General features: G+C 51.0%; 1 protein-coding gene across 1 annotated transcript in view; it reads left to right on the forward strand.

Annotated features, from left to right (window-relative positions):
• Positions 1-7,247: 7,247 nt before the first annotated feature.
• The window catches only part of PACSIN2 (protein kinase C and casein kinase substrate in neurons 2), a 74,080-nt gene continuing 56,684 nt past the window's right edge, over positions 7,248-24,643 (forward strand). The window contains exon 1 of the mRNA XM_029079094.2: positions 7,248-7,319. The gene's annotated coding sequence lies outside the window, so the exon portion shown is untranslated. The remainder of the gene's footprint in view (positions 7,320-24,643) is intronic.

Here is a 24,643-nt window from a genome sequence, read left to right on the forward strand (position 1 = left end):
ACTTCACTTCTCTGGGCCTCAGTTATCAGTAAAATGGGGATTAAGACTGGGAACAAGGACTGCGTCCAACCTGATTACCTTTTATCTACTCCAGCGCTTAGTACAGTGCTTAGCACATAGTAAGCGCCTAACAGATACTGTTTAAAAAAACAATCCAGATCACAAATCCCTTTTGGAGCCACAAGAGCAAGGGGTCTTCACTGGGACGTTACAAGTGACACCTCTCAGCCAGAAGGGGGCGTGAGCGTAAAAGGCGACTGAGACTCTACGCAGAATAATAATAATACTAATAATAATGACATTTGTTAAGCGCTTACTATGTGCAAAGCACTGTTCTAAGCGCTGGGGAGGATACAGGGTGATCAGGTTGTCCCACATGGGGCTCACAGTCTTCATCTCCATTTTCCAGGTGAGGTCACTGAGGCCCAGAGAAGTTCAGTGACTTGACCAAAGTTACACATGTGGCAAGCGGCGGAGCTGGGATTCGAACCCACGACCTCTGACTCCCAATCCCGGGCTCTTTCCACTGAGCCACGCTGGAAATGTCACGGTGACCTTAGCCAAAGCCCAGTGAAGATGACTGGCCGGTGGATGTCTGGGGGGCTCGTGAGTGTGGCCAGGGAACGATTGACCAAAGTTGAAATCAACGCAGTTTGGGGGCTGAGCACATCCTGTTTCACCATCTCTGGTCCAGGCCCAACTTGGCTGAGTGTTTGCCCCGTGCCCCATTCCCAGGTTCCCCGAGCTCGGGGCCTTGTTCCGTCTCCAGAAGCAGCACACTCTCGCCTCCCCTGGAGTCCAGCCTAGCTAGCCACTTGAGGTGTGGTCTTATGATGGTGGAAGTTCCCTAGTTGTTCGACTTTTCGGAGGTGAGGGGTGGGCAGAGCAGGGCTGGGTGGGCAGGGCAGGGGCAGAGGGACACGTCTCAGGTGGTGGGGTGCCTGTGGCACCATCACTGCAGGCCTGCAGGGAGAACGTGGTGGGCTCCGACCTCTGGCCCACTTGGCATCCGAGGGCACCTGTACCTCGGTGGGGCTTCTTCCCGCCCTGGGCAGCGGCGCTGGTGTCTGTGGTGTGGTGTGGTGTTGTTCGTGAGGTGTAAAGGTAAGTGGTGTAGTCTTGGTGTGATGTTGTCGCAATGTTGGCATGGTGTCAGTGAGGTGTCTGAGGTGAGATGTAGCACTGGTGTGGTGCCAGTGTTGCTGTGTGGTGGCAGAGTACTGCTGTGGTGCCGGTATGATGTCGTCGTGATGTTGGTGTGGTACCGGAGAGGTATCTGTGGTATGGTGCGGCACTGGTGTTGCCATGGTGTGATGGAGTGCTGGCGTGGTGTCGGTCGGCTAGATGCCGGTGCTGTGGCCCAGTGGGCTAGAAGAGGTGCTTGTTCTCACCTGAGGGAGGCCACAGAGCAAGACCGGGATGAGATGGAGTGGCCAGCAACATGCTCTGGGCTCTTCTTCTGTGTTTGTTTTGGGTCAACCCCCCACCCTCGCCCCGCCCCCTCCCCTGGGGTCCACAGACCCTCTTTCGCCTTGGATCTTTGGGGAGCCCCGGCCAGGCCCAGGGGCAGTTGTATCGCCAGGACTTTGAGCAGCGACTCACACAGCAGGGGCTCTAATTCATCCACACCTTCTCTCCAGGGCATATGCCCACCGTGCCCACGTGGTGCTGCCATTACCTTGGCCATGTTGTCCAAGCGCCAGCAGAAACCGGAGCCGCCAGTCCAGGACCTCTGGAAGAAAGCTCCAGCTGTCGCCTTGGGACCGGGCTAGTTTCCGGAATGATTATTTTTGGACCCTCCGGTCCCTCCGTTCTGCCCCTTGCCAGATAGAGTCAGTTGGGGTGGTACCTGAAGGAAATGCTATCCGGGGTATCCTCTGCTTGAAGATGACACCGCTAATCAATCAATCAAATTTATTGAATGCTTTCTATAAGCAGAGCACTGCAGTAAATATTTGGGAGAATACAACATATCAGAGTTGGCAAACACCTTCTCTGCCCACAGTGAGCTTCCAGGCCAGAAGGGCATTAGTCTCATGGGTGTGAGACTGCACCCGTGGCCGTGAGTGGCATACTAAGAATCTCTGGCCTCCGTGCCCGTGGAGAGGCAGTCAGACTCTTTTTCTAGCTCCTTGCTGTTCATGTGAGCCTTGCTCAGACACCGGGGATGAAGAGAAGCAAGTTGTGTCCTACCGCCAGCAGGACCTAGGCTGGAGTTGTGTTTGCAGTAGTGGTGGTGGTCTGCACTGAGCCATCCACACTCTTTCCAGGTGCCCCATACCCAGCAACGTGTGCTGCAAGACGGATGGAAGTGAGAAGGGGTGCGGTCTCTGGTTGTAGAAGAGAATGCCTCTAAGGCCATGACAGTAGCAGACGCCTCTCGGCCCTCAGCTGCTCTGTAAGCCACTGTCGAGTGTAGCACTCAGACTGGTTTATTAAGGGTTGAGGAAAAATACCCTGTCTTGAAAAGACGGCAGCAAGTTCCTTCGGAAGCCTCATGTCTCATGTCTCAAGCTCATAGGCTGTGAGCGCTATGTGGGTCAGGGACTGTGCTTAACCCAATTATTTTGTATCTACTGCAATACTTAGTACAGTGCCTAGCACATAGTAATTGCTTAACAAATACCATTATTATTATTATTATTATTGTTCCCCTAAACTGTTGTAGTGCTGGGCCTAGTCACCCTAAACCAAATGGAGAGGTGGCGGGGGCCGGGCCTGCTGGTTGCCTTGAAGAGCCACTTCCTAGTCCTTCCAGCCCCACCTTTAACCCCAAAGTCTTTAACCCCAAACTCATCCACTGGGGGAACAACAACCTCCACCCTGAGTCCACGGAAGCAACTGCTGCTTTCTAATCTACCCGGGGCTTTCCTTTCCCCAGTTTTGTTGCCTCCGGTCTGGAGGCCATTTGCCAGGGGCCGGCTCACTGGGGACTGCATGCTGGGGTTGGCTGGACTCAGAGACCATTTTAGAAGTGGGCAGAGGGTCTGGTGGCCTCAAGGGAACAGAGGGAAAACCGACTCAGATACTTGAACCAAGCTGCTGAAATGCAGGGTTAAAGTTCGATGGGAAAATGCCTTTTTTTGTGAACGTATGTGTTTGTACATGTGTGGGTGCATGTGTGGTGTGTCCAGGGCAGCTCCCACTGCCTCCCCTCTCCCTAATGAGCAGGCAGTAGCCCCGAGTTCCTCCAAGGTGCACAGCACTGCACCAGGCCCCAGAGAACCCAGCCCAGAAACAAGAGATACCGCCATCCCCAGCACCCCAGCCGGCAAGGACTTGACATCCATCCTAATGAGGGAGAGAGGGGACAGAGAGTGCCCAACAACTGACAGGGAGGAGAGCAAGGGCGAGGATGCAAACGATAAAAATAAAAGGAAGGCATTCCATAACAGTGATTAGCTATAAAAGCCTTTCTGGGGAGGGAGTTGGATTGCCGGGAGAACATTCTGAGCTACTGCAAGGAGAAGAATGACGAGACAGGTGTGGGGGAGTGAGAGCGAGGGGGTCAGTGGGGGTCCGGGGAGGAGGCCAATCTGTCAGGAGCCCAGACTGGGCTCCGAAAATGGGCCCCAACTAACCAAATTGGAGGTGAAATGCAGAGGAGGGGCCTGGGAAGTATGATTCCCCCAACCTGGAACCCCCACTCCTCACACCTACCAGGCCCCAGCCACTCCCATGGCTCCTGGGAGACTCCTGCAATCCCTGAAAATTTCAAAGACTCCTGAAATCCCACTTTCCTCACATGACCACCCCTGCACCCGCCAGTTGCAACCGCCCAACACCCATCCTGAGGACTAGTGCTCTGTAGTCCCGTTGTCCCACACTTGGACTTGTCCATGTGTTTATCAACTTCATCCATGCATGCAGTTATTCATCCATTCTGCCCTGATAACTTTGGGCTGATTCCTTCCAAATCTTTGCCCTTTTACTCTCTGTAAATCATTTATGTCTGTCTCTCCCATTAAATTATTATTAGTAATAATAATAATAGTATTTGTTAAGTCCCCGACTGCATGCCAAGCACTGTTCTAAGCACTAGGGTAGATACAAGTAATCATGTTGGACCCAGTCCCTGTCCCACAGGGGACTCACAGTCTTAATCCCCATTTTACAGCTGTGGTAACCGAGGCACAGTGAAGTTAAGTGACTTGCCCAAAGTCACACAGCAGGCAAGTGGCAGAGCTGCAATTAGAACCCGTGTCCTCTGACTCCCAAGCCCATATTATTGCCACTAGGCCATGTTGCTTCTTGTGGCAGGGAGCACATTTCCTGTCCCTGTTGTACTCTCCCACACACGAAGTATGGTGCCTAGCCCTCAGGAGCTGGGCCAGGAATTGCCTGCAATTTGAGGACAAGAATATAGGGAGGAGAAAGGCCGGAGAGAGGATTTTCTCAGTGGCCACCAAAAGGGCTCAAAGGGAGAGGACCAAGAATTAGGGAGAAGGTTAGAGCAGTCTAGGTCAAAGGAAAAAAGCGTGTTGTTGACAAGAATGTGAGGAAACTGGGGTAGGAACGGATTTCACAGATGTAGGAGAAAGCTGGCGGGGCAGGGGGTGCCGCTGCCTGGATGAAGGCAGATGAAAAATAGACCCATCGTCTGTCAGAGAAACAGAGCAAGATTTGACACCTTGCTGCATCCAGTGTCTGGTGTCTAAGGTCGGGACGATTAAACAAACAAAATCCCTCAGCAGCTAAAGGCAAAACGATCTGGCAAAGGAAGTGAGGAGCTAGGAAGCTCTCGGGGGCTACATGGATTAGGACAGAGTATTCAGTCAACTCAAAGCCAGGTCAAGCCCGAAATATACCCAAGTGGAAAACTCGGTGCTTGGGCCTATCCTTTTGTGCACTTACAATAACAGATTGATATGCAGAACATGTTACGTCCTCAACATCACAAAGGTGTGATTTTTTTGTGGTGATTCAGAGCCCCGGGGACCAGGCAGGCTGGTGGGGGCGGTAGGGGGGAGAGGACAGAGACAAAGGCAAGGTGGACCCATTTTACAGGTGGAGGAAATGAGGCCCTGAGAGCCCTCAGGGCACACAGCCTGCTGGGGGAGATCTGGGACCCGAGCCCAGGAATTCTGACCCCAGCTCCTGGCTCTTCCCACTAGGCTGCACTGCTTCTTCGTTTACAGTGCAGCAAGGGGAGAGCACGGGCCTGGGAGTCGGAAGGTCATGGATTCTAATCCCACCCGCCACATGTCAATTTTGTGACCTTGGGCAAGTCACTTCACTTTTCTGCCTCTGTTACCTCATCTGTAAAATGGGGATCGAGACTGAGAGCCCCACGTGGGACAGGGACCATGTAACCACCCTAGCGCTTAGTACAGTGCCTGGCACATAGCATTTAATTACCACATTTATTATTATTAGTAATAGTAGTAAGGGAGTGAGACACCATAATCAGTTACGGATGGGAGAGCCCTTTGCTTCTCGTTGTGGGCAGTGAATGTGTCTGTTTACTGTTGTACTCTTCCCAAGCATTCATTACAGTGTTCTGCACAGAGTAAGCACTCAATAACTACTATTGAGTATATGGCTGAATTCTTTCTCACCGTGCTCCTTGGAGCACGAAGAAGGAAGAAAAGCTTGACAAGTCCCCATCCAGGGCAGTCAGATTTGAAGTCCAGCAGCAGGAGCCTAAAGTGGGCAATCAACTCCGCAGGTTTGTTTGCCCGCCCTCAGCTTGGGTCTGGTGGAGGATCGGAGCCCGGGGAGGAGGCCCGCACAACCTGCGTCTACTGCAGGGGTGCTGTGGGCTGGGCTGCAGGCCGGGCTGCAGGCAGGCGGACTGAGTCAGTGTTGGAGTCGGTCTGGGTGCCCGGGTTGCGGGCGATTTAACAGGATCCTTTGCCATCCCGGGAATTCGTTAATTCAATCATATTTATTGAGCGCTTACTATGTGCAGAGCACTGTACTAAGTGCTTGGAATGTACAATTGGGCAACAGAAACAATCCCTGCCCAACAACGGGCTCACAGTCTAAACGGGGGAGACAGACAACAAAACAAAACAAGTAGCCTGACGTAGATATCATCGGGATAAATAGAATCATAGAGATATACACATCATTAACAAAATAGAGTAATAAATAATATATACAAATATGCACAGTGCTGAGGGGAGGGGAAGGGGGAATGGGGAGGGGAGAAGGAGCAGAGGGAAAGGGGGGCTCAGTCTGGGAAGGCCTCCTGGAGGTGAGCTCTCAGTAGGGCTTTGAAGAGGGGAAGAGAATCGATATTAATGAGTGTATATATGTATGATTCTATTTCTATTGATGGTATTGATGCTTGACTACTTGTTTTAATAATGATAGTGTTTGTTAAGCGCTTACTATGTGCCAAGCAATATTCTAAGCACTGGGGTAGATACAAGGCAATCAGGTTCTCCCATATGGGGCTCACAGTCTTAATCCCCTTTTTTTCAGATGAGGTAACTGAGGCACAGAGAAGTTAAGTGATTTGCCCAAAGTCACATAGCTGATAAGTGGTGGAAGAGGGATTAGAACCCACAACCTACTAAAGACCTAAATGCAATTTACTAATTATTAGTAGTAGTGATTATTAATTTATTAGTATTAATACTAATACTAATATCTACCTAAATACTATTGAATGAATGAACCTCTGACTCCCAAGCCCAGGCGCTTGCCACTAAGCCATGCTAGTTTTGTTGTCTGTGTCCCCCTTTTAGACTGTGAGCCTGCCATTGGGCGGGGATGGCAGCGTGGCTCAATGGCAAGTGCCCGGGCTTGGGAATCAGAGGTCATGGGTTCGAATCCCGACTCTGCCACTTGTCGGCTGTGTGACTGTGGGCGGATGACTTCACTTCTCTGGGCCTCAGTGACCTCATCTGGAAAATGGGATGGAGACTGCGAGCCTCACGTGGGACAACCTGATGACCCTGTATCTCCCCAGCGCTTAGAACAGTGCTCTGCACGTAGTAAGCGCTTAACAAATACCAACATTATTATAACGGTCTCTCTCTGCGGGTGAACTGTACCTTCCAAGCGCTTAGCACCCAGTAAGCGCTCAGTCAAGGCGATGGAACGACACAGGAAACTTGTTAATTGGCAGGAGAGTTGTCCAATGAGAGCGCGGGGCCTCCGAACGTTCCCCTAGGGGGCGTGGTCACCGCGGGCTGGAGCCAATCAGAGGGGTCGGAAGGGGGGAGGGCGGGGCGTCCGGCTGCGGGCGGCCAATGGGGAGCGGGCCCGGCCGCCGGGAACCCCCCCCCCCCCCCGCGCTGCTCTGCCCGGCGACAGGCTGTAGGACTCGAACCCGGACCCGGACGGACGGTCGGCGAGCGGCGGGAGCGGTAGGAGAGGCGGGGGGGGCGTGCGGGGCTGGGGGAGCGGCCGGTCCTGCCCCGCCCCGGGGCAGCTCGTTCCTGCCTGCGGGGCCCAGGGGCGGACGGGGTGCCACACTGTGCGCGTCACAATGTGCGGGGGGCGGCGGGGGGCGGCTCTGCCCGGGTCACAGCGTGCGGGAGACAGAGTCCAACCTCCGCGCACACCGAGCGCTCGGCAACTAGAGAAGCCACGGGGCTCGGGGGAAAGAGCCCGGGCTTAGGAGTCCGAGGTCGTGGGTTCTAATCCCCACCCCCCTCCGCCACCTGTCAGCTTTGGGCAAGTCACTTCGCTTCTGGGGGCCTCATCTGGTAGATGGGGGGGTGAAGACCGGGAGCCTCATTCCCCTCTCTCTCCCCCGCCCCCAGCGCTTAGAACAGGGTTCGGCACATAGTAAGCGCTTAACAGAGACCAACATGAGTATTATTATTAAGTACGATGAATGGAGAGGGGGGAAGCGCGGAGAGTTGAGATGTGAAGGCTGGGAAGGGTGAGACTGATTGGACAGTAAATCCTCATTGGGCAGGAATCGTCTCTTATCTATTGCCGAATTTTACATTCCAAACGCTTAATAATAATAATGATAATGTTGGTATTTGTTAAGCGCATACTATGTGCAGAGCACTGTTCTAAGCGCTGGGGTAGATACAGGGTCATCAGGTTGTCCCACGTGAGGCTCACAGTTAATCCCAATTTACAGATGAAGTAACTGAGGCACAGAGAAGTGACTTGCTCAAGGTCACACAGCTGACAGGTGGCAGAGCCGGGATTAGAACCCATGACCTCTGGCTCCCAAGCCCGGGCTCTTTCCACCGAGCCACGCTGCTTAGTACAGTGCTGTGCACGTAGTAAATGCTCAATAAATACTATTAAATGAAAGGGTGAGGTTGGAGGGGTGGGGGGTGCCCGGCGGCGGGGCGGGCACCATGGAGGTGCCAGGGCTGTTCTTGGGCCCCTCGGTTCACGGGAAAAATAACCGAGAGGCTCCCGGGCCTCGAGAAACTTCCAGCCCGGGGGCGGGGAGCTGCTGTCACGGGCGGCTTTGTCAGCCAGAGGCCCTGGGTTCTAATCCTGGCTCTGCCACCTGTCTGCTGTGTGACCTTGAGGAAGCCACTTCACTTCTCTGGGCCTCTGTTATCTCACCTGTAAAATGGGGATGAAGACCGTGAGCCCCGTGTGGGACAGGGACTGCGTCCAACCGGATTACCCTGTGTCTACGCCAGCGCTTAGAAAAGTGCTTGGCATATAGTAAGCGCTTAACGAATAACATTGTTATTATTATTATTATTATGCCAGTCGGAGTCAAAAGTGAGAGCACAGGGAAAGGGGGCAGACAAGAGTGAGCGGGGCAGGCAGTCTATCGATTCGTCGTATTCAGCGAGCTCATCATTAGTAAAAAGTAGTAGAAAAATCCCGCTTGGAGGCGACCCAGGAGTGGCCAGGCCTCGGGGTTTGGTCTGGGTTCTTGGGCTGGGAGGGTCGTGGCAGAAGGCAGAACCTGGAAGGGAAGGATGTTCGGGGCGGGGGTGGCTCGGAGTGATTGGAAGACACTCCCCAGGGTGGGAAAACTAAATAATCAGTGGTATTTATAGAGGAGTACTAAGTGGCCTGGCTCCGGTTGGGATAATAATAATTGTGGTTTAAGTGCTTACTAGGTACTAGTATCTACTTTACTTTTTAAGCACTGTACTAAGCACCGAGTAGATATAATAATTATGGTATTTGTTAAGCACATACTGTGTGTCAAGCACTGTACTAAGTCCTGGGGTGGATACAAGCAAATCAGGTTGAACACAGTCCCTGTCTCACATGGGGCTCACAGTCTCAATCCCCATTTTACAGATGAAGTAACTGAGGCCCAGAGAAGTGAAGTGATTTGCCCAAGGTCACACAGCAGACACGTGGAGCAGCTGGGATTAGAACCCATGACCTGCTGACTCCCAGGCCCATGCTCTAACCACTACACTGTGCTGCGTCTCAAGGGGCCCCGGCTCCATTTGGGCTGCAGCTGGAGAGGAGGCCCACAGAGGCTGGGCACGGGGAGGTGGTCGTTTTTCCCTCCCAAATGGCAGGAATGAGGGATGGGGGCAGGTCTGCCTCCCCAGTACTTCTCCACCCCCGACAGAGGAGGCTCCACCCGTGGGTGTGGACAGCAGACAGCTCATGCCCTTGGGCCTGGCTAGCAGGGGCCTGAAGGACACAGTGGTTTGGGAAGTGCTCTTCAGCTAGAGTGACTCGGGGAAAGTAGTCCAGAGGACCCGCTTAGTACAGTGCTCTGTACATAGTAGGCGCTCAATAAATGCTATTGAATGAATGAATGAAAAGAAGGGGGAACCAGTCGGAGCCCAACCATAAAGCTCCTCTTGCTACTGCGAGAGAAAGAGGGAGAGAGGGGGGAAGGAGGGGGAGAACAAGCACCCAGTCCGCAGGTGGAGCCTGTAGTAGCTGTCAGGCAGTGCCACGCAGGGCTCTGTTCATCTGCATTGTTTACCAAACACACTCCCTGCTTGTGTGGTCTGACCACCCTGCTGAAACCCCGAGGCCGACACAGGCGTGTTTCCGCCTCGGCTGCACCTTGGTGTGCGTGCCCTCGGTGCCGCCCAGTGTATCCCGCTGTGATGATCCCAGGAGGTTTGCCTTTGCCGAGCCATTCATAAAGTAACTGAGGGGATTCCTAGGAGAGCCTTGCCCTCTGCTCGCCTTCAGGGCCTTTGCTGGAACTTTCTTTTCCTGCTTCTCCTACCTTATCTATGTTCAGCGCCTTCCTCATCCCCTGATCCCGCTGAACTCTTGCCAACTCAGCTTGGTTTTCTCCTACTTCATTATGGGGACGTTTCCCCTGAGCTCGGAGGGATAATTCCAGGGTTTGGCAAACTTCTCATCAGGGTCGTCCCAGAGGCCGTCTGATTCTAGTACCACAAAAAAAGGGGGTTTAGTCGGCAACAGTTACCCTGGCGCTTTGAGGAAGCTGAACTTTAAGGCAGCCAGGTGATGTGTATTTTACCGGACCAATGTAACCTGAATCTGGGAAGCTGCCCATCGTGGTTAGGCTGGATAACCTCCTCTTTCGCCCAGCCGAATGCTAGCTCGCTATATCCTAGCATTCTTAAGTCAGTTTGGGGAATGGGGAGATTTTATTCCTCCTCTTTAGACAATGTGAAGTCCGTGGGTTTGTAGCTCTCCTGTCTCTTGAAGGCAGGGACCGTTTTGCTTCCCAATGACTAGTGTAGTGGTGCTTGGGAGATGTAGGATGACTGACGAAGCACACTGGCATTCTAAATGTTAGAGTGTCATGGATTTCAGTTCACGGAGATAAGGCTGACATTCAGAAGGCTTTGCAGGTTTCCTCCTAAATCCAGCAGACCCAGGCAGGGTTAGAGAGGGCCGGGGAGGGGAGCTAGGAGCCTGAAGAAAGGAGGCTTATATGTCGGGCCTTTGGAACGAGCAGCCTGCCGTCTGAGGCCTCCACACAAACTTAGGTACGTGGGGCTCAGCAGAGGAGCTTTTGAAATTATTATAATTCTGGTATCTATGAGGTACTTACTTTGTACTGGGGTTGATGTACAAAATCAGGCCAACACAGTCCCTCATCCACGCGGCTCTCCTAATGTGACAGGGAGGGAGAGCAGCAATGTTATTCCTATTTTACTCTGGTGAGGAAACTGAGGCTCAGAGATTAAGCCACTTTCCCGAGGTCACATAAGCAGGCCAGTGGCAGAGCTGGGATTTGAACCTGCATCTCCTGGGAAGGTTTCTTGACCTAGTGGAAAGAGCTCAGGGCTGGGAGTTAGGAGATCCGGGTTCTTGTCCTGGTTTCACTTGTCAAGTGACCTTGGGTAAATCACTGAACCGACCTGAGAATCGGTGTCCTCATCTATAAAATGGGGAAAAGATCTCTGCTCTCTCCCCTTCTATGGCTGCCCTGTGGGACATGGATTGTGTCCAATCTGATAATATTGTGTTACGAAATAGGTTCCCCATCCTTAGGAACAGCTTTGCAATGGTTACTGCAGCGATGCTTCACATACCTAATGTTGTTCATTCCCTTTACCAGAAACTGATTTGAGAAGGATTTACCACCTACTTAGGTGCTGCAACATTAGAGGTCTCTTGGTGAATTGTAGGAGTGCAGATAAGACCCTTTATCTCTAGGCAAAGCTTCTTGCTTCTCAACAGGAGTTTGGGCTTGATGACACAAGCGTAAGTAAGCCTGGAGTTTGGGCGCTGTGGGGTCTTGTTGACAAGGCAGTTTGGTGAGGCCTTTTTAACTCAAGATAATACTCCTTTACACAGGCTCTACTTGGAAAGGTTTTCGTCCTCCCTACATCTTGGAGTTCCTTCTCCACGTTTGCCCATGATCTTGTTTGGTTTGAAAGACAAAACCAAGCCTAGGAAGAAGCAGTGCCGTCAGCCCCTCCAACCCAGGCCCCTGGCCCTCCGGACCGGTGTTCCCTGAGGGGTTTCCTCCGGATTGGGGCGGCCCCTTCAAACCCCTCTAACTTCCCCCAACAAAGCTATTCTCCCCCTCTCATCCACCTGTGTATTTAGATTCTGCTTAAACTCACTGACGGCACAACTGTATGTGGCAAAAGTTCTCCAGACTCGATGATGAAGGGAGCCCCGGAGGCTCTGGTCGGGAAAGGCGAATGAACCTTGGAGCTGAGGCTTCAGACCCGAGAACCTGGCCAGCGGCGGAATTGGCAGTGGGGCCAGTGGTTCGCATGGCGCCCCTCGTGCTCTCACGTCCCTGCCCGTCAGGCTTTTAAGCGCCGGCCCCATTGGTGGCGGAAGCAGCCTCAGTGCCACAACCCAGCAGGTCTCTGTGGTCTCTGCCCCCCCACCCCTTCTAGGCAGCTCCTTCTTAGAGCTCCTGCTGGGCCTGTCCACCTGGAGGAATGTCCCCAGTGCTTCTTTGGCCAGAAACCTTCCCTACTGTTGGCCCAGCTGGGGCAAGAACCCAGTTCTCCTGGTTACCGGAGCTGGACTCTCCCTAAGTCTCCTACAGCACTGGGTTAAAAAAAAGTTCTCCTTTCTCTGCTACTTCTAAAACAGTCCATTTTTAGCATCATTTGAAACCCGTAAGTAGCTTCTGAATCTGAATTGGCAGGAGTTTCTCCTTACAAAATGTTTTGTATCTCAGTTAAATGTGCAAATTTCCAGAGATTTCCATAATTATTAGTTCATTAAGCAATGTTGAACCTTTACGTTAATGTAGGGCCACCAGCATCCCAGACCAGAACATGGTCGGTTAGAATAGCTGGCCCAGGTCCCTCTGGTATCTTCGGAGTAGACCATCTCCCCATTGTATATGGGGGCGGGTGGGGAAACTGTCACTGAGAGAAGTCAGGTTCCTTTGCCCGTGGCTAGATGGCATATGGGGTTATTGGGGTCTCCTGGCCTGCAGTTCTCTCTGGCGAGCTCTGATTCTGGGGTGGCAGCCCCAGTGGTCCCGGTCGGGAGCCAGGTGGGCTCTCGGGTGTGGTGCAGGGTGGTGGTGACACGTGGAGGGCGGGAAACTCTTGTTCACCTGCCCCCAAAGGAGGTCTATCTATGTGAAATTATTGACTCTCCACTCTCACTGTCAGCCAAAGTGTTGTTTTTTTTGAGACAGTATCTGAAGAGAATCCGAATGCCGTGGCTTGCACCACCTATGTCTTTTCAGGCTTAGGAGTAGCTATTAGTTAGAAAGGGCTCTGACAACGTTCCCCATCCACCCCGAAGACATCCGCAGATGTGGAACTGCAGATGGAGAACTTGTCTCACTGCTGGCAGTCAGCCAGTCTCTCCTAGTGGACAGCCCGGGATCAAGTGGAAGACTGCTGAGCAAAATGTCCAGCCTGGGAGCCAGGGCCCCTCGATTTAGACCGGGCTGCTCTCCCTGGGCAGTGGAGGCAGGGTGGGCAAGGCGGTCCACGACCACTGGTCCACAGTCACCGGCCCGAGGCCAGCAGTCCAGTGGCAAGCTGCAGGACTGGGGGCTCCTGGAGGGAGATCTCCGGCCTGTAGGGATATGTCGGGGGCGGCGGCGGTGCATAGCGGGGGCAGCATTCCAGCACACCGAAGGGCAGCACTCGATCGCTATCGGAGTGGAATTCCAGTTTTCCACTCACCTTTTCCCCGCGATGAGCGGTTGGTCACGAGAACACGCAGAGCGGCTAGGCGGCCCTGGCTGCTGGACCTGGCCGAGGAGCCTCATGATTGGCTGGAACGTTTTACCCTGTGATCAGTGATGTTGGGGCATTGGCCAGGTCGCTCCTGGCATTAGCTGTAGCCCAAGTGGGACTTTATCTTCAAGTCAGAGGTCGGAGGGTCGCCGCCACTGCCGCCCTCCAGAGAGGCCACCCGCCGTGGGAGCCAAGCCGAACAGGGGCCTCTTGCATTTCACTGAACTCTGGCTCCGAGCGTTGCGCTGTCACAAAGCACCTATTAATCTAAAATATTAGCTCTCCGAGGATTAGGAATTGGGTTCGTCAGATGAACCACATAGAGACCTCTGTACTTACTCTGTGTACCGTCTACCCGGCCAGCTATTAGTGGAATTTGGAGCAGACCAAAAATGAGCCTTTTGAAAAGCTGATTTTCAGCATTGAGGCCGGTGAGCGAGAACAGCCACGTTGGAGCCGCGCTCCGGGCGGTTTGCTTCGAGTCTGCTTTTTCCTCCGTTGCCGGGTTTGACTTAACCAAATGAAGGTATCAGCCCTCCACTATAAACAGGTACAAGAAATCGAGGGAACAACAGTGAGTGTGTGTTTGTGATACTGAAGTGCTTACTATGTGCCAGGCACTGTACTCGGTGCTAGAGTAGATACAAGATAAATGGATTGTACCCAGTCCATGTACCACATGGGACTCGCAGTCTTAACCCCCATTTTACAGAGGAGGTGACTGAGATCCAGAGAAATCAAGTGACTTGCCTAAGGTCACACAGCAGACAAGTGGCGGAGCTGGGATGAGGACTCAGACCCTTTCCACTTCCGGGCCTGTGATCTATCCACTAGGCCATGGTGGGGGTGTGGGGGTGTGTGTGTGTTATCGTCGATGGGGGAATGAATTGTTCAGACTGCCCAAAGTAGGATAAATGTCGCAGATCTGACAGAGTTGTCAACTGGCCTCAAACTTACTCATCCCAAGTCCTTGACAAGGCTAGAGCATTTTTAATCAGGGCCCAAAGCTGTAAGTGCCTGTGGGCAGGGAATGAGTTTGTTGTATTGTTATATTGTACTCTCCCAAGTGCTTAGTACAGTGCCCTGCAAAAAGTAAGTGCTCAATAAATATGATTGAAAAGGACCAAAATGGTGACTTTCTGGCCTGTTAACTCTTTGAAGCTGGTTAATAATAATAATAATAATAATAATAATGTTGGTATTTGTTAAGTGCTTACTATGTGCCGAGCACTGTTCTAAGCGCTGGGGTAGACATAGGGGAATTAGGTTGTCCCACGTGGGGCTCACAGTCTTAATCCCCATTTTACAGATGAGGGAACTGAGGCACAGAGAAGTGAAGTGACTTGCCCACAGTCTCACAGCCGACAAGTGGCAGAGCTGGGATTCGAACTCATGAGCCCTGACTCCAAAGCCCATGCTCTTTCCACTGAGCCACGCTGGTTCCTTCCCAATCCTCACCTCCCCACTAGAATCCTGACTCCCTTTTTGCCTTCACACTCAAAATGGGAAGTTGCCACTTCTGACTATTGTGGGCATCTTCTGGGGCAGTAGTTGTAGTTGTAATGGGCCAGATCACATGTTGTGAAGCAGCCCTCATTTCCAATCATCCGAAAATAGCTTTCAAAAGGATTGGGTGGACAAGCTTCTGGGTCTGCGTAGTGGAAACAGAGAGAGAAGCAGACAGTGCCATTTTTGTCATTATTTGTCCCTAGAAGTCAAAAGCCATGTAGTGAGCAGCTGGCATGTTAGTCTGGAGTAAGGGGAGCTGAGGGTTTTTTTTGTGTTCCTGAGAAAAGGAGGGAGACGGAGAGATACTGCAGGGTACAGCTGTGACACGTCCCAGCCTCGCTGACTCATTCTCATATCTGGTGCCGTTTAGAAGGGTGGGTAAGTGCATCCTGGAGGGGTGGCCCAAACGGTGTCAGGGGACCCCAGATTGGGCGATGGGCCGGGGTTTTTGCCACACATAGCTCCAGGCCAACCACCTTCCCTTTGGTTCAGTTTTCATGCAGTCCAGAAGTGGCTGAGCGGGTTTATAATCCTTAAAAAAAAAAATTAGGGATTTAAAAAAAATGGCTAGTGGAAAAGGCCAAGCCCCCTCCTTGCTTCCTGACACGTGGCTTTTCCTCCCCCAGGCTGGAGCCAGTATTTATTTTTAAGGCAGGGGTTCTGGCTTTCTCCGGCTTTGGCTTGTGTCAATGAAAACTCTCTTGCTTCCCTCCCGAAGGCCTCTGGGCCTCTGGAAAGTCTCCTCTTGGCACCGCTGAGGGCTCTATGTATCTTGTGCTTGCGGACCTGGGGCTGAAGCTGGGACTGACTGGACAGGCCCATGGGGGCCGGACCTGTTTGGGACATAGCCCTTCTGTGAGTCATTCTTTCTTTCTGTTTTTTCCAGTTCTTTCCCTTCTCTCCCCCGCCCTCCCCCGCCTCCTCCCCCCACCACTCCCCCATTGAATGCATTTTACTCTAATCAGCAGTGTGGGTTCCTTTCACAAGCAAGAAACAATAGCAGTTTTCCCCAACAGATCAAACAGTCTCCCAGGCCAAGGGATGTTTTCATAAGGCCGTGAGATTTTGTGGATTAGTTTGTTTTGTTTGTTTTCTGGTATTGGTTAAGTACTTACCATGTGTCAAACACTGTTCTAAGTGCTGGGATAGATATAAGTTAAGTAGATTGGATACAGTCCCTGTCCCTCATGGGGCTCACAGGCTATGCAGTGGCGAGAACAGGAGAACTGAGGCACAGAGAAGTGAAGTGAGTTGCCCAGGGTGTCACAGCAGGTAATTGGCAGAGCCAGGATTAGAATCCAGGTCCTCTGACTTCCAGGCCGGTGCTCTTTCCACAAGGCCATGCTCCTGACACCTTCTTTAAATCAGTTCTATTTTTCTTCTCTTCATTCATGTTCATCTTCTAGATTGGGAAAACTTGTCTGCCTTCATTTGTTCTCTCTGAAGTTCTCATAATCTTGGGAAATTGGGTTGCTACAAGGTGCTGGGAATTTGAACGTCTTGATAAAGACCCTTCAAAACTGAATGCCCATGCTAAGAGAGTCCATTTTGTCAGATTTCTAGCATTTCTCCTGGCAAGGAAGACATCCTCAAGCCCCGTTTGGTCTTTCGGATGCTTTTGTCAGGTTTTCCAGGTTTTCTCGGCAGGCCCGGAGTTGAATGCGGAAGTTCTTTGAATCCATTGTTTCCATGGTATTTGCTTCCAGAGGAGTGCCAAGAAAATGCCAGTGCACTTGGGACATGTTTGGTGGGCCAGATGTCCACCTAGGGAAGGAAATTCCAGGATGCTCAGGTGCCGGGCTCCTGCTTCCATGGGGACTCCAAGCTAACTCTCGGGAGGGTGGCCATGGGGTCAGGGGACCCCTGGGTCACAAGGGACAGCCCCCACCTTTCCAGAGCAGCTCTCAGGAACTCCACAACTGACTGCAGTAATACTTATGGCCCAGAGGTCAAAGGGTTGGGCTCAGGGCCTCTCATCTCATCAAACCCCTCATCGAGCTCCTTGCTTGACTTCTTTCACCAAGCCTCTCATAGCGCATGGCCCAGAGAATCAGAAGGTCATGGGTTCTGATCCCAGCTCTGCCATTTGTCTGTTGTGTGACCTAAGGCAAGTCACTTCATTTCTCTGTGCCTCAGTTACCTCATCTGTAAAATGGGGATTGAGACCGTGAGGCTCATGTGGGACAGGGACTGTGTCCAACCCCATTTGCTTATATCCATTGCTTGTAATAAATGTTATTCAATGCATGAATCCACCCCAGTGCTTAGTTCAGGGCCTGGCACAAAGTAAGTGCTTAACAAATACCACAATTATTATTATCCTCTCACCCCTTCACCAAGCCTCTGTCTCCCCTCACTGAGTCTCTCCCACCCAAGCCCTTCTCACCTTCTCACCAAGCCCCTCACCCAGGCCCCTCTCACTGAGCCTCTTGTCCGAACCCCTCTTACTTTCCCACTGAGCTTTTTTGCCCAGACCTCTCTCCTTGTAGTCTCACAGAGCCTCCAGCTGAAGGCCAGAGCCTTGGCCTGGTAAGGAAGAGAGGCTTTAGGGCTTTCCAGACAGAGCCTATTATTTTTGCCTTTCTCCCCCTCCTCCTCTCCAGAAACTGGAGCTGTGGGGAAAGGGGAAGAGGAGATCACAGTAGGGGAGGGAATTGGCCATTGTGGGATTTGGGGAAGAGAGGTGGAGGTGCCCGGCTCAGGATGAACAGTTGAGAGAGGGTCAGTATTATTTTCTCACCTGATTTATGAAAGTTGACAGGGAGCCAATTTATTTGATTTAATGAGTTGAGGAGTTAATTCAAGTAGACTTGGAGGGTCAGTATGGCCTTAAGGAAAGAAGATGAGTCTTGGGATTCATTCATTCATTCATTCAGTCATATTTATTGAGTGCTTACTGTGTGCAGAGCACCGTACTAAGTGCTTGGAATGTACAATCTGGCAACAGAGACAATCCCTGCCCAACAATGGGCTCACAGTCTAAAAGGGGGAGACAGACAGGAAAACAAAACAAGTAGATAGGCATCAATACCTTCAAAATAGATAAATAGAATCATAGATATATGCACATCATTAATAAAATAGAGTAATAAAAATATGCACAAGTTCTGTGGGGAGGGGAAGGGGGTAGAGTAGAGGGAGGGAGTGGGGGCAATGGGGAGGGGAGGAGAGGCAGAGGGAAAGGGAGGGATCAGTCTGGGAAGGCCTTTTGGAGGAGGTGAGCTTTCAGGGCTTTGAAGAGGGGAAGAGAGTGTTTGGCAGATGTGAGGAGGGAGGGCTTCCAGGACAGCAGTAGGACATGGGCTAGGGGTCGATGGCGGAACAGGCGAGAACGAGGCACAGTGAGGAGGTTAGAGGCAGAGGAGCGGAGTTTGCAGGCTGGGCTGAAGAAGGAGAGAAGGGAGGTGAGGTACAAGGGGGCAAGGTGATGGAGAGCTTTGAAGCCAAGAGTGAGGAGTTTTTGCTTCATGCGAAGGTTGATAGGCAACCACTGGAGGGTTTTGAGGAGGGGAGTGACAAGCCCAGATCATTTCTTCAGAAAGATAATCCAGGCAGTGGAGTGAAGTACAGACTGAAGCAGGGAGTATAGGCCCCCCAAATGTAGATCGTATAGACACGTATAGACTGACTTGGGAGTCAGGAGACCAAGGGTCTTAGTCCCAGCTTCTCCTGCTGGGTGACCTCGGACAAGTCACTTAACCCCTCTGAGCCTCAGTTTTCTGATCTGAGAAATGGGGATGATTCCTTGCTCTTCCTCCTGGGTCGTGAGCTTCAGATGGATTAGGGACTGTGTCCAATCTGATTCACTTAGATTGACCCCAGTTCTTAGTATATGGTGTAGCCCATAGTAAGTGCCTAATAAACACCATCAGCATTATTGTTACTACTACAAATGATTAAATATGGATTTAGGGCCTTCAAGCATGACTTATAATCATGAACTTCAACTTTATCCTTCAGGTAAAGAAAACTGCTGGGCATCTCTATGCCAAGGTTTGCCTCAGTTTTATGACATTTTTCTAAATTCAGGTTCAAGTGAGGAAGCATGTTCAGTGAACAAATGAAAAATGTAGATTTAGGCTAACGTAGTGACTGTTCTTCACCTGGATTAAAGAGATGTTTTCTCCTCCTTCCCTTTTTCCCTTCTCTTTCTTAGCTTGGCGAGGTGAAGAGCGGAGCTGACCACCAGAGCTGACTCGAATTTTTAATGGGTGATGTCAATTAATCAATTGTATTTGAGTGCTTACCATGTGCAGAGCACTGTACTAAGCGTTTAGGAGAGTACAGAACAATGACGTTGGTAGCACATTCCCTGTTCACAAGGAGCTTACAGTCTCAAGGGGAAAACAGACATTAAATGACAGATATGGACATAAGTGGCATGGGGCTGAGAATGGGGTGAATAGAGGGTACTTTAATTCAATTGTATTTATTGAGCGCTTACTGTGTACAGAGCACTGCACTAAGTGCTTGGTATAAGTACAAGGGCAGTGGAGAAGGGAGAAGGAGTAGGGGAAATGAGGATGTCCTCGCCTGACTCCTTGAAAAAAATATTTTTGTTCAGGCTCCATCAATTCTGTCCCTGTGGGCGGCCCTCTGTTCCCCTCCCTAGGCCCAGAGCATTTCCGCAGCAGCCACTGTCCATCCGCATGTCTGCCTGACTGCCTCTCTACCTGCCTGTCCCTTGATCCTCCCTCCCCCAGAAGGTCTGCCTTTCTGTCTGCTGGCCCTTGTCCTCCCTCTTCCTGCCCCCTTTCCTCTCCCGGATCTGCCCCTTTGTCCTCCGCCTCTTCCTTGCTTCCTGCTCCTCCCCCGATCCTGGGTTTTCCCCGGAGCAGCCTCAGGCCATTCCTGTCCCCGCTGGCTTCTCCTCCCCATGGAAGAATGCCTGCCTGCCTGCCTGGCCTAACTTAAGATTGTCAAGTAGCTCAAGTAGCCAAGTTCAAACCTCTCCTCCCCTTGCCCAACCCTCACTTTCCAATGACTCCCTCCTCACCCCACCAGGCTGTGGTCTTCCTAAAGCCTGTATTCTCCCACCCCCCCACCATCCTTCTCTCCTGACCTAAACTCTCTCCACCTTCGAAACCCTTCTGAAATGCCATTGCCTCCTCCAGGAGGCTTTCCCTCTTTGGACATTTGATAGTCACCCCACCCCCAGGCCCACAGCATTTATGTCCATATATTTTAAATTATGCATTATAAAATATTTATTCATGTTAAGGTCCATCTCCTCCTCTAGACTGTAAGCTTGTTATGGGCAGGAAATGTGTCTGCTAATTCTGTTGTATTCTCCGAAGCACTTAGTACAGTGCTCTGCACATACTGAGAGCTCAGTAAATACCTTCAATTGATTAATGCTGCTGCATCTCCCCTGGTCACAACTGCCTCACCTCCACCTCGGCAGTCCTGCCCTCTTACATTTCCCCGAAAATGAAAGTGACATCCTGACACTTATCTTGACTTTGCCTTGCTCATTTTCACTTGTTGAAGGCGGCTAGGGAGCGGGATGATTCTTTTATTGTCCTTGCTTTTATTAGTAATCCCAATAGGCTTTTTTTTCTGTAGCACTTTGATTTTTCCAAAGCACTTTCACATCAATCAATTTTATTTGAGTGCTTACTGTGTGCAGAGCAGTGTATTAAGCTTTTGGGAGAGTACAATACAAGAGGACTGGCAGATGTGTTCCCTGCCCATAATTAGCTTACAGTTTAGAGGGTGACTGTCTCCCTCTAGACAGAAATTAAAATAATAAATTAAAGATATGTATATGGGTTGTGCGGCTGAGGGTGGGGTGAATACCGAGTACCCAAAGGGTACAGATTCAAATGCAGTGATCTCATCTTCTCACAACATCCTCATTTAATGAGGGCCAGAGAGGTTAAGTGACATGCTCAGGGTCCCACAGCAAACTGGGGGCAAGGTCAGAGTTAGAACCCCAGTCTCCTGATTCCCAGCCCAGTGCTCTGTCTGCTAGACCACGCTGCCTTTCACATTTTAGAACATTTTAATTTAGACGTGGGGATTAACCTATGGGTTAATTGCTTTGCTTTAAAACCCTGCAATGAAAGCAACTCCTTGTCTACCAATTCTGTTATATTGTCCTCTTTCAAGTGCTTAGTACAGTGCTCTGCACACAGTAAGTGCTTAATAAATACCGTTGATTGATAATTAGATATGCCATCCCATGGTTTCAGTATCCAGTCTTTTGAATAGTTTAGTAAAATAGCAGAACCCAGCTCTAATGTAAAATATGGCCCCTACACAGTGGGAACTCAGGATACAGATATGTACACTAGCTTTCTTATCCCTTTCCACAATTGTGTCCTTGTTTTAGCTTCTCTGACCTTGTCCCTCCAACAGGGCAACTTCCTGAAAAGTTACTTTTTGAAACTGTGCGTTTGGTCAGAGGCCGGGAACAGAGCCGCAGTGTTTCGGGGCATTGCTCAGTAGTGGCCTCCCCCGGCCACAGCAGGGCGGCTATTCCAGCCAACCTGGCGAGGGGCCTACCCTCTGACCCAGCTGTCTGCCTGACTGTCTGCTAGCCCGCTAAACGCCTGACCTCTTCATCATCTGTGGGGCCTTAGGGAGGCCCACCCCACTGCAGTCTGAAATGGGCAGAGTCAAATGCAGAGGCGAGGGGTAAGGGGCTCTGAAAAGTGGCAAAGAGGTTGATAACTTTCTCTGCAAACTCGTCTCTTAATTGGAAGCAGCATGGCCTAGTGGATAGAGCACAGGCCTGGGAGTCAGAAGGAGCTGGGCTAGTCCCAGCTTTGCCACTTGTTTGCTGTGTGACCTTGGGCAAGTCACTTCACTTCTCTGAACCTCACTGAGCGTGTCTGTGAAATGAGGATTAAGATTCTGAGCCACATGTGGGACAGGGACTATGTAACCCCATTTGTTTGTACCCACCCCAGGGCTTAGTTTAGTGCCTGGCACATAGTAAGCACTTAACAATGTGTCTATTATTATATTGTGGTCTCCCAAGCTCTTAGTACAGTCACTCATCCTATTCCGCCTAGATTACTGCATCAGCCTCCTTGCTGACCTCCAAACTTACTGCCTCGCCGCACTCCAGTCCATACTTCACTCTGCTGCCCGGATCACCTTTCTACAGAAACGTTCAGGACATGTCACCTCCCCTCCTCAAAAATCTCCAGTGGTTATCTCTTCACCTCCATATCAAACAAAAACTCCTCACCATTGGCTTTAAAGCAGTCCATCAACCTGCCTCCTACCTCACCTCGCTTCTGTGCGCTTCTGTCCTCTTACAACGCAGCCCGCATGCTTCGCTCCTCTGGTGCCACTAACCTCAAATCCGCCAGATAATTACTCCCCCTGCCCCTGTACTAAGCTCCTTGTGGACAGGGAATGTGTCTGTTTGTTGTTGTATTATACTTTTCCAAGTGCTTAGTACAGTGCTCTGCACACAGTAAGCACTTAATAAATACAATTGAATGAATGCAGTCCTTTGCACTCAGTAAGCGCTCAATAAATACGATTGAATGAATGAACAAATACCACAATGATTATTATTATTATTTTTAAAAACCATATAAAAATAAAACAATGAGAAAACGACTTTGGAGCAGGAGGGGTGGGGGAGGGCATGGGATTGTGGTGGGGTTGGGCAGGACCCTATCCATCTGCTTGTCTATGTCTGCTCCGAGCTCAATTTTTGCCTCTGTGCAATGACTGGTTGAGCACTTAAGGGCTGCCCCAGGGTGGCCTCTTTGCTCTTTTCTGTTCTGGGTGTTTCTTTCATCATTGAAGCATTGTTTCTGTGCAGTTTCTTCTTCAAGGGTAAGATGCCCAGGACCTCCCAGTGGGTGTGATTTTGGAATCGCTGGTCTGGACTCTGGTCTTTCTGAAGGGTGAGGGCTTGAAACAGTGTTTCACTGCTGTTGGCTTTGTGCCTGGAACACAGGGTCACTGGCCACATTCTTAGGGGAGGGCGTTTTCCTGGGAACGTTTTCCGGAATGCCTCTGGGGTCTGCATAATCAACATCTTTGGGATCGTGTGGGATCGTTTCCATCACTTACGTTGCTTGCTTCCTGTTCTGGCTTCTCAGGGGTGTCAGACAGTAGCTACCTTGGAACACTTTGCAGTTGAGTGTTCTTATCACTCAGGCCAATAGCAGATCCGTTCGGGGCAAGAGACTTGGAATGAACGATTTGATTTTGATGCTTGGAGTCCTTTCTGATGGAACCCCATGGATTATTGGCCACCAGCCTGAGGATCCCCAATACACAAAGAGTTCACCAGTGCTTTTTCATTTATTCACCTCTGTGTGGTGGTGGGTAGAACTGAGAAGCACTGTGGCCTAATGGATATAATAATAATAATAATAATAATAATGTTGGTATTTGTTAAGCGCTTACTATGTGCCGAGCACTGTTCTAAGCGCTGGGGTAGACACAGGGGAATCAGGTTGTCCCACGTGGGGCTCACAGTCTTAATCCCCATTTTACAGATGAGGGAACTGAGGCACAGAGAAGTGAAGTGACTTGCCCACAGTCACACAGCTGACAAGTGGCAGAGCTGGGATTCGAACTCAGGAGCCCTGACTCCAAAGCCCGTGCTCTTTCCACTGAGCCACGCTGGATATAGCCTGGGCCTGGGTGTCAAAAGGACCTGGGTTCTAACCCTGGCTCTGCTTCTTGTCTGCTGTGTGACCTTGAGCAAGTCACTTCTCACTTACCTCATCTGAAAAATGGGGATAAAGACTGTGACCCCATGTGAGACATGGACTGTGTCCAACCTGATGATCTTGTATCTACTCCAGTGCTTAGTTCAGTGCCTGGCACATAGTAAGTGCATAAAAATTACCCTAAAAGGAAACAAAACAAAAAAAGAGTACTCTATGTCAATTTTAACAGACTGCTCTTTGGTCCCATTCAACCCTGGTGATATGAATGGGAAGCTGGTGTCAAGGACACCCCTTGTTCTGAGCCTTTAGGAAGCCATTCAGCTCTGTCTGTGAGTGTCATTGGAAGTCCTTCAGTCTTGAGAACCCCAGGTGGTTGTCAGCAGAAGCGCTGGGTGCCGAGCACTGGGGGCCGAGGAGGTAGGCCACAATTCCAAAGGGGCTCTGGGTGCTGAGCGCTGAAGACCGAGGAGGTAAGCCATGATTCCAAATCGCACTGCAGAGTCAGCTGGACCCTGTCAACTGGTGGCCTGAAGGAGATTGAGGTCGTGAGTTGGCCTGCACCCTAGAACCCAGTGCTTCTCAGAAAGTTTTCTTCATGTTCTGCCGCCCCTTCTTGGTGCTGGAGACTGATGGGGAATGTGTAGCCTGTGGAGGAGGAAAGGGAACCCTGGTGGCCAGCTGTTTTTTATGACTATGTGAGCCTGGCCAAGAGTCCTACCAGCTTGCCCCAAATAGGGCCGGATCTCCCCAGATCTGGCCAACGTGGCCAAGAAAGTTCCAACATGATTCAAACGAACAGCTGCCCTCTTTGGACACAGGCACAAAGGGATCCGGAAGAAATCATTAACTGTAAAGTTGGAATGGCAGAACTCCACAAGGGCTGAGAATAGGTAGGAATCAATCAATCATTCGTATTTATTGAGCCCTTACTGTGTGCAGAGCACTGTACTGAGTTCTTGAGAGTAAATATAA

This window comes from Ornithorhynchus anatinus, chromosome 14, assembly GCF_004115215.2.
Source record: "Ornithorhynchus anatinus isolate Pmale09 chromosome 14, mOrnAna1.pri.v4, whole genome shotgun sequence".
NCBI lineage: Eukaryota > Metazoa > Chordata > Mammalia > Monotremata > Ornithorhynchidae > Ornithorhynchus > Ornithorhynchus anatinus.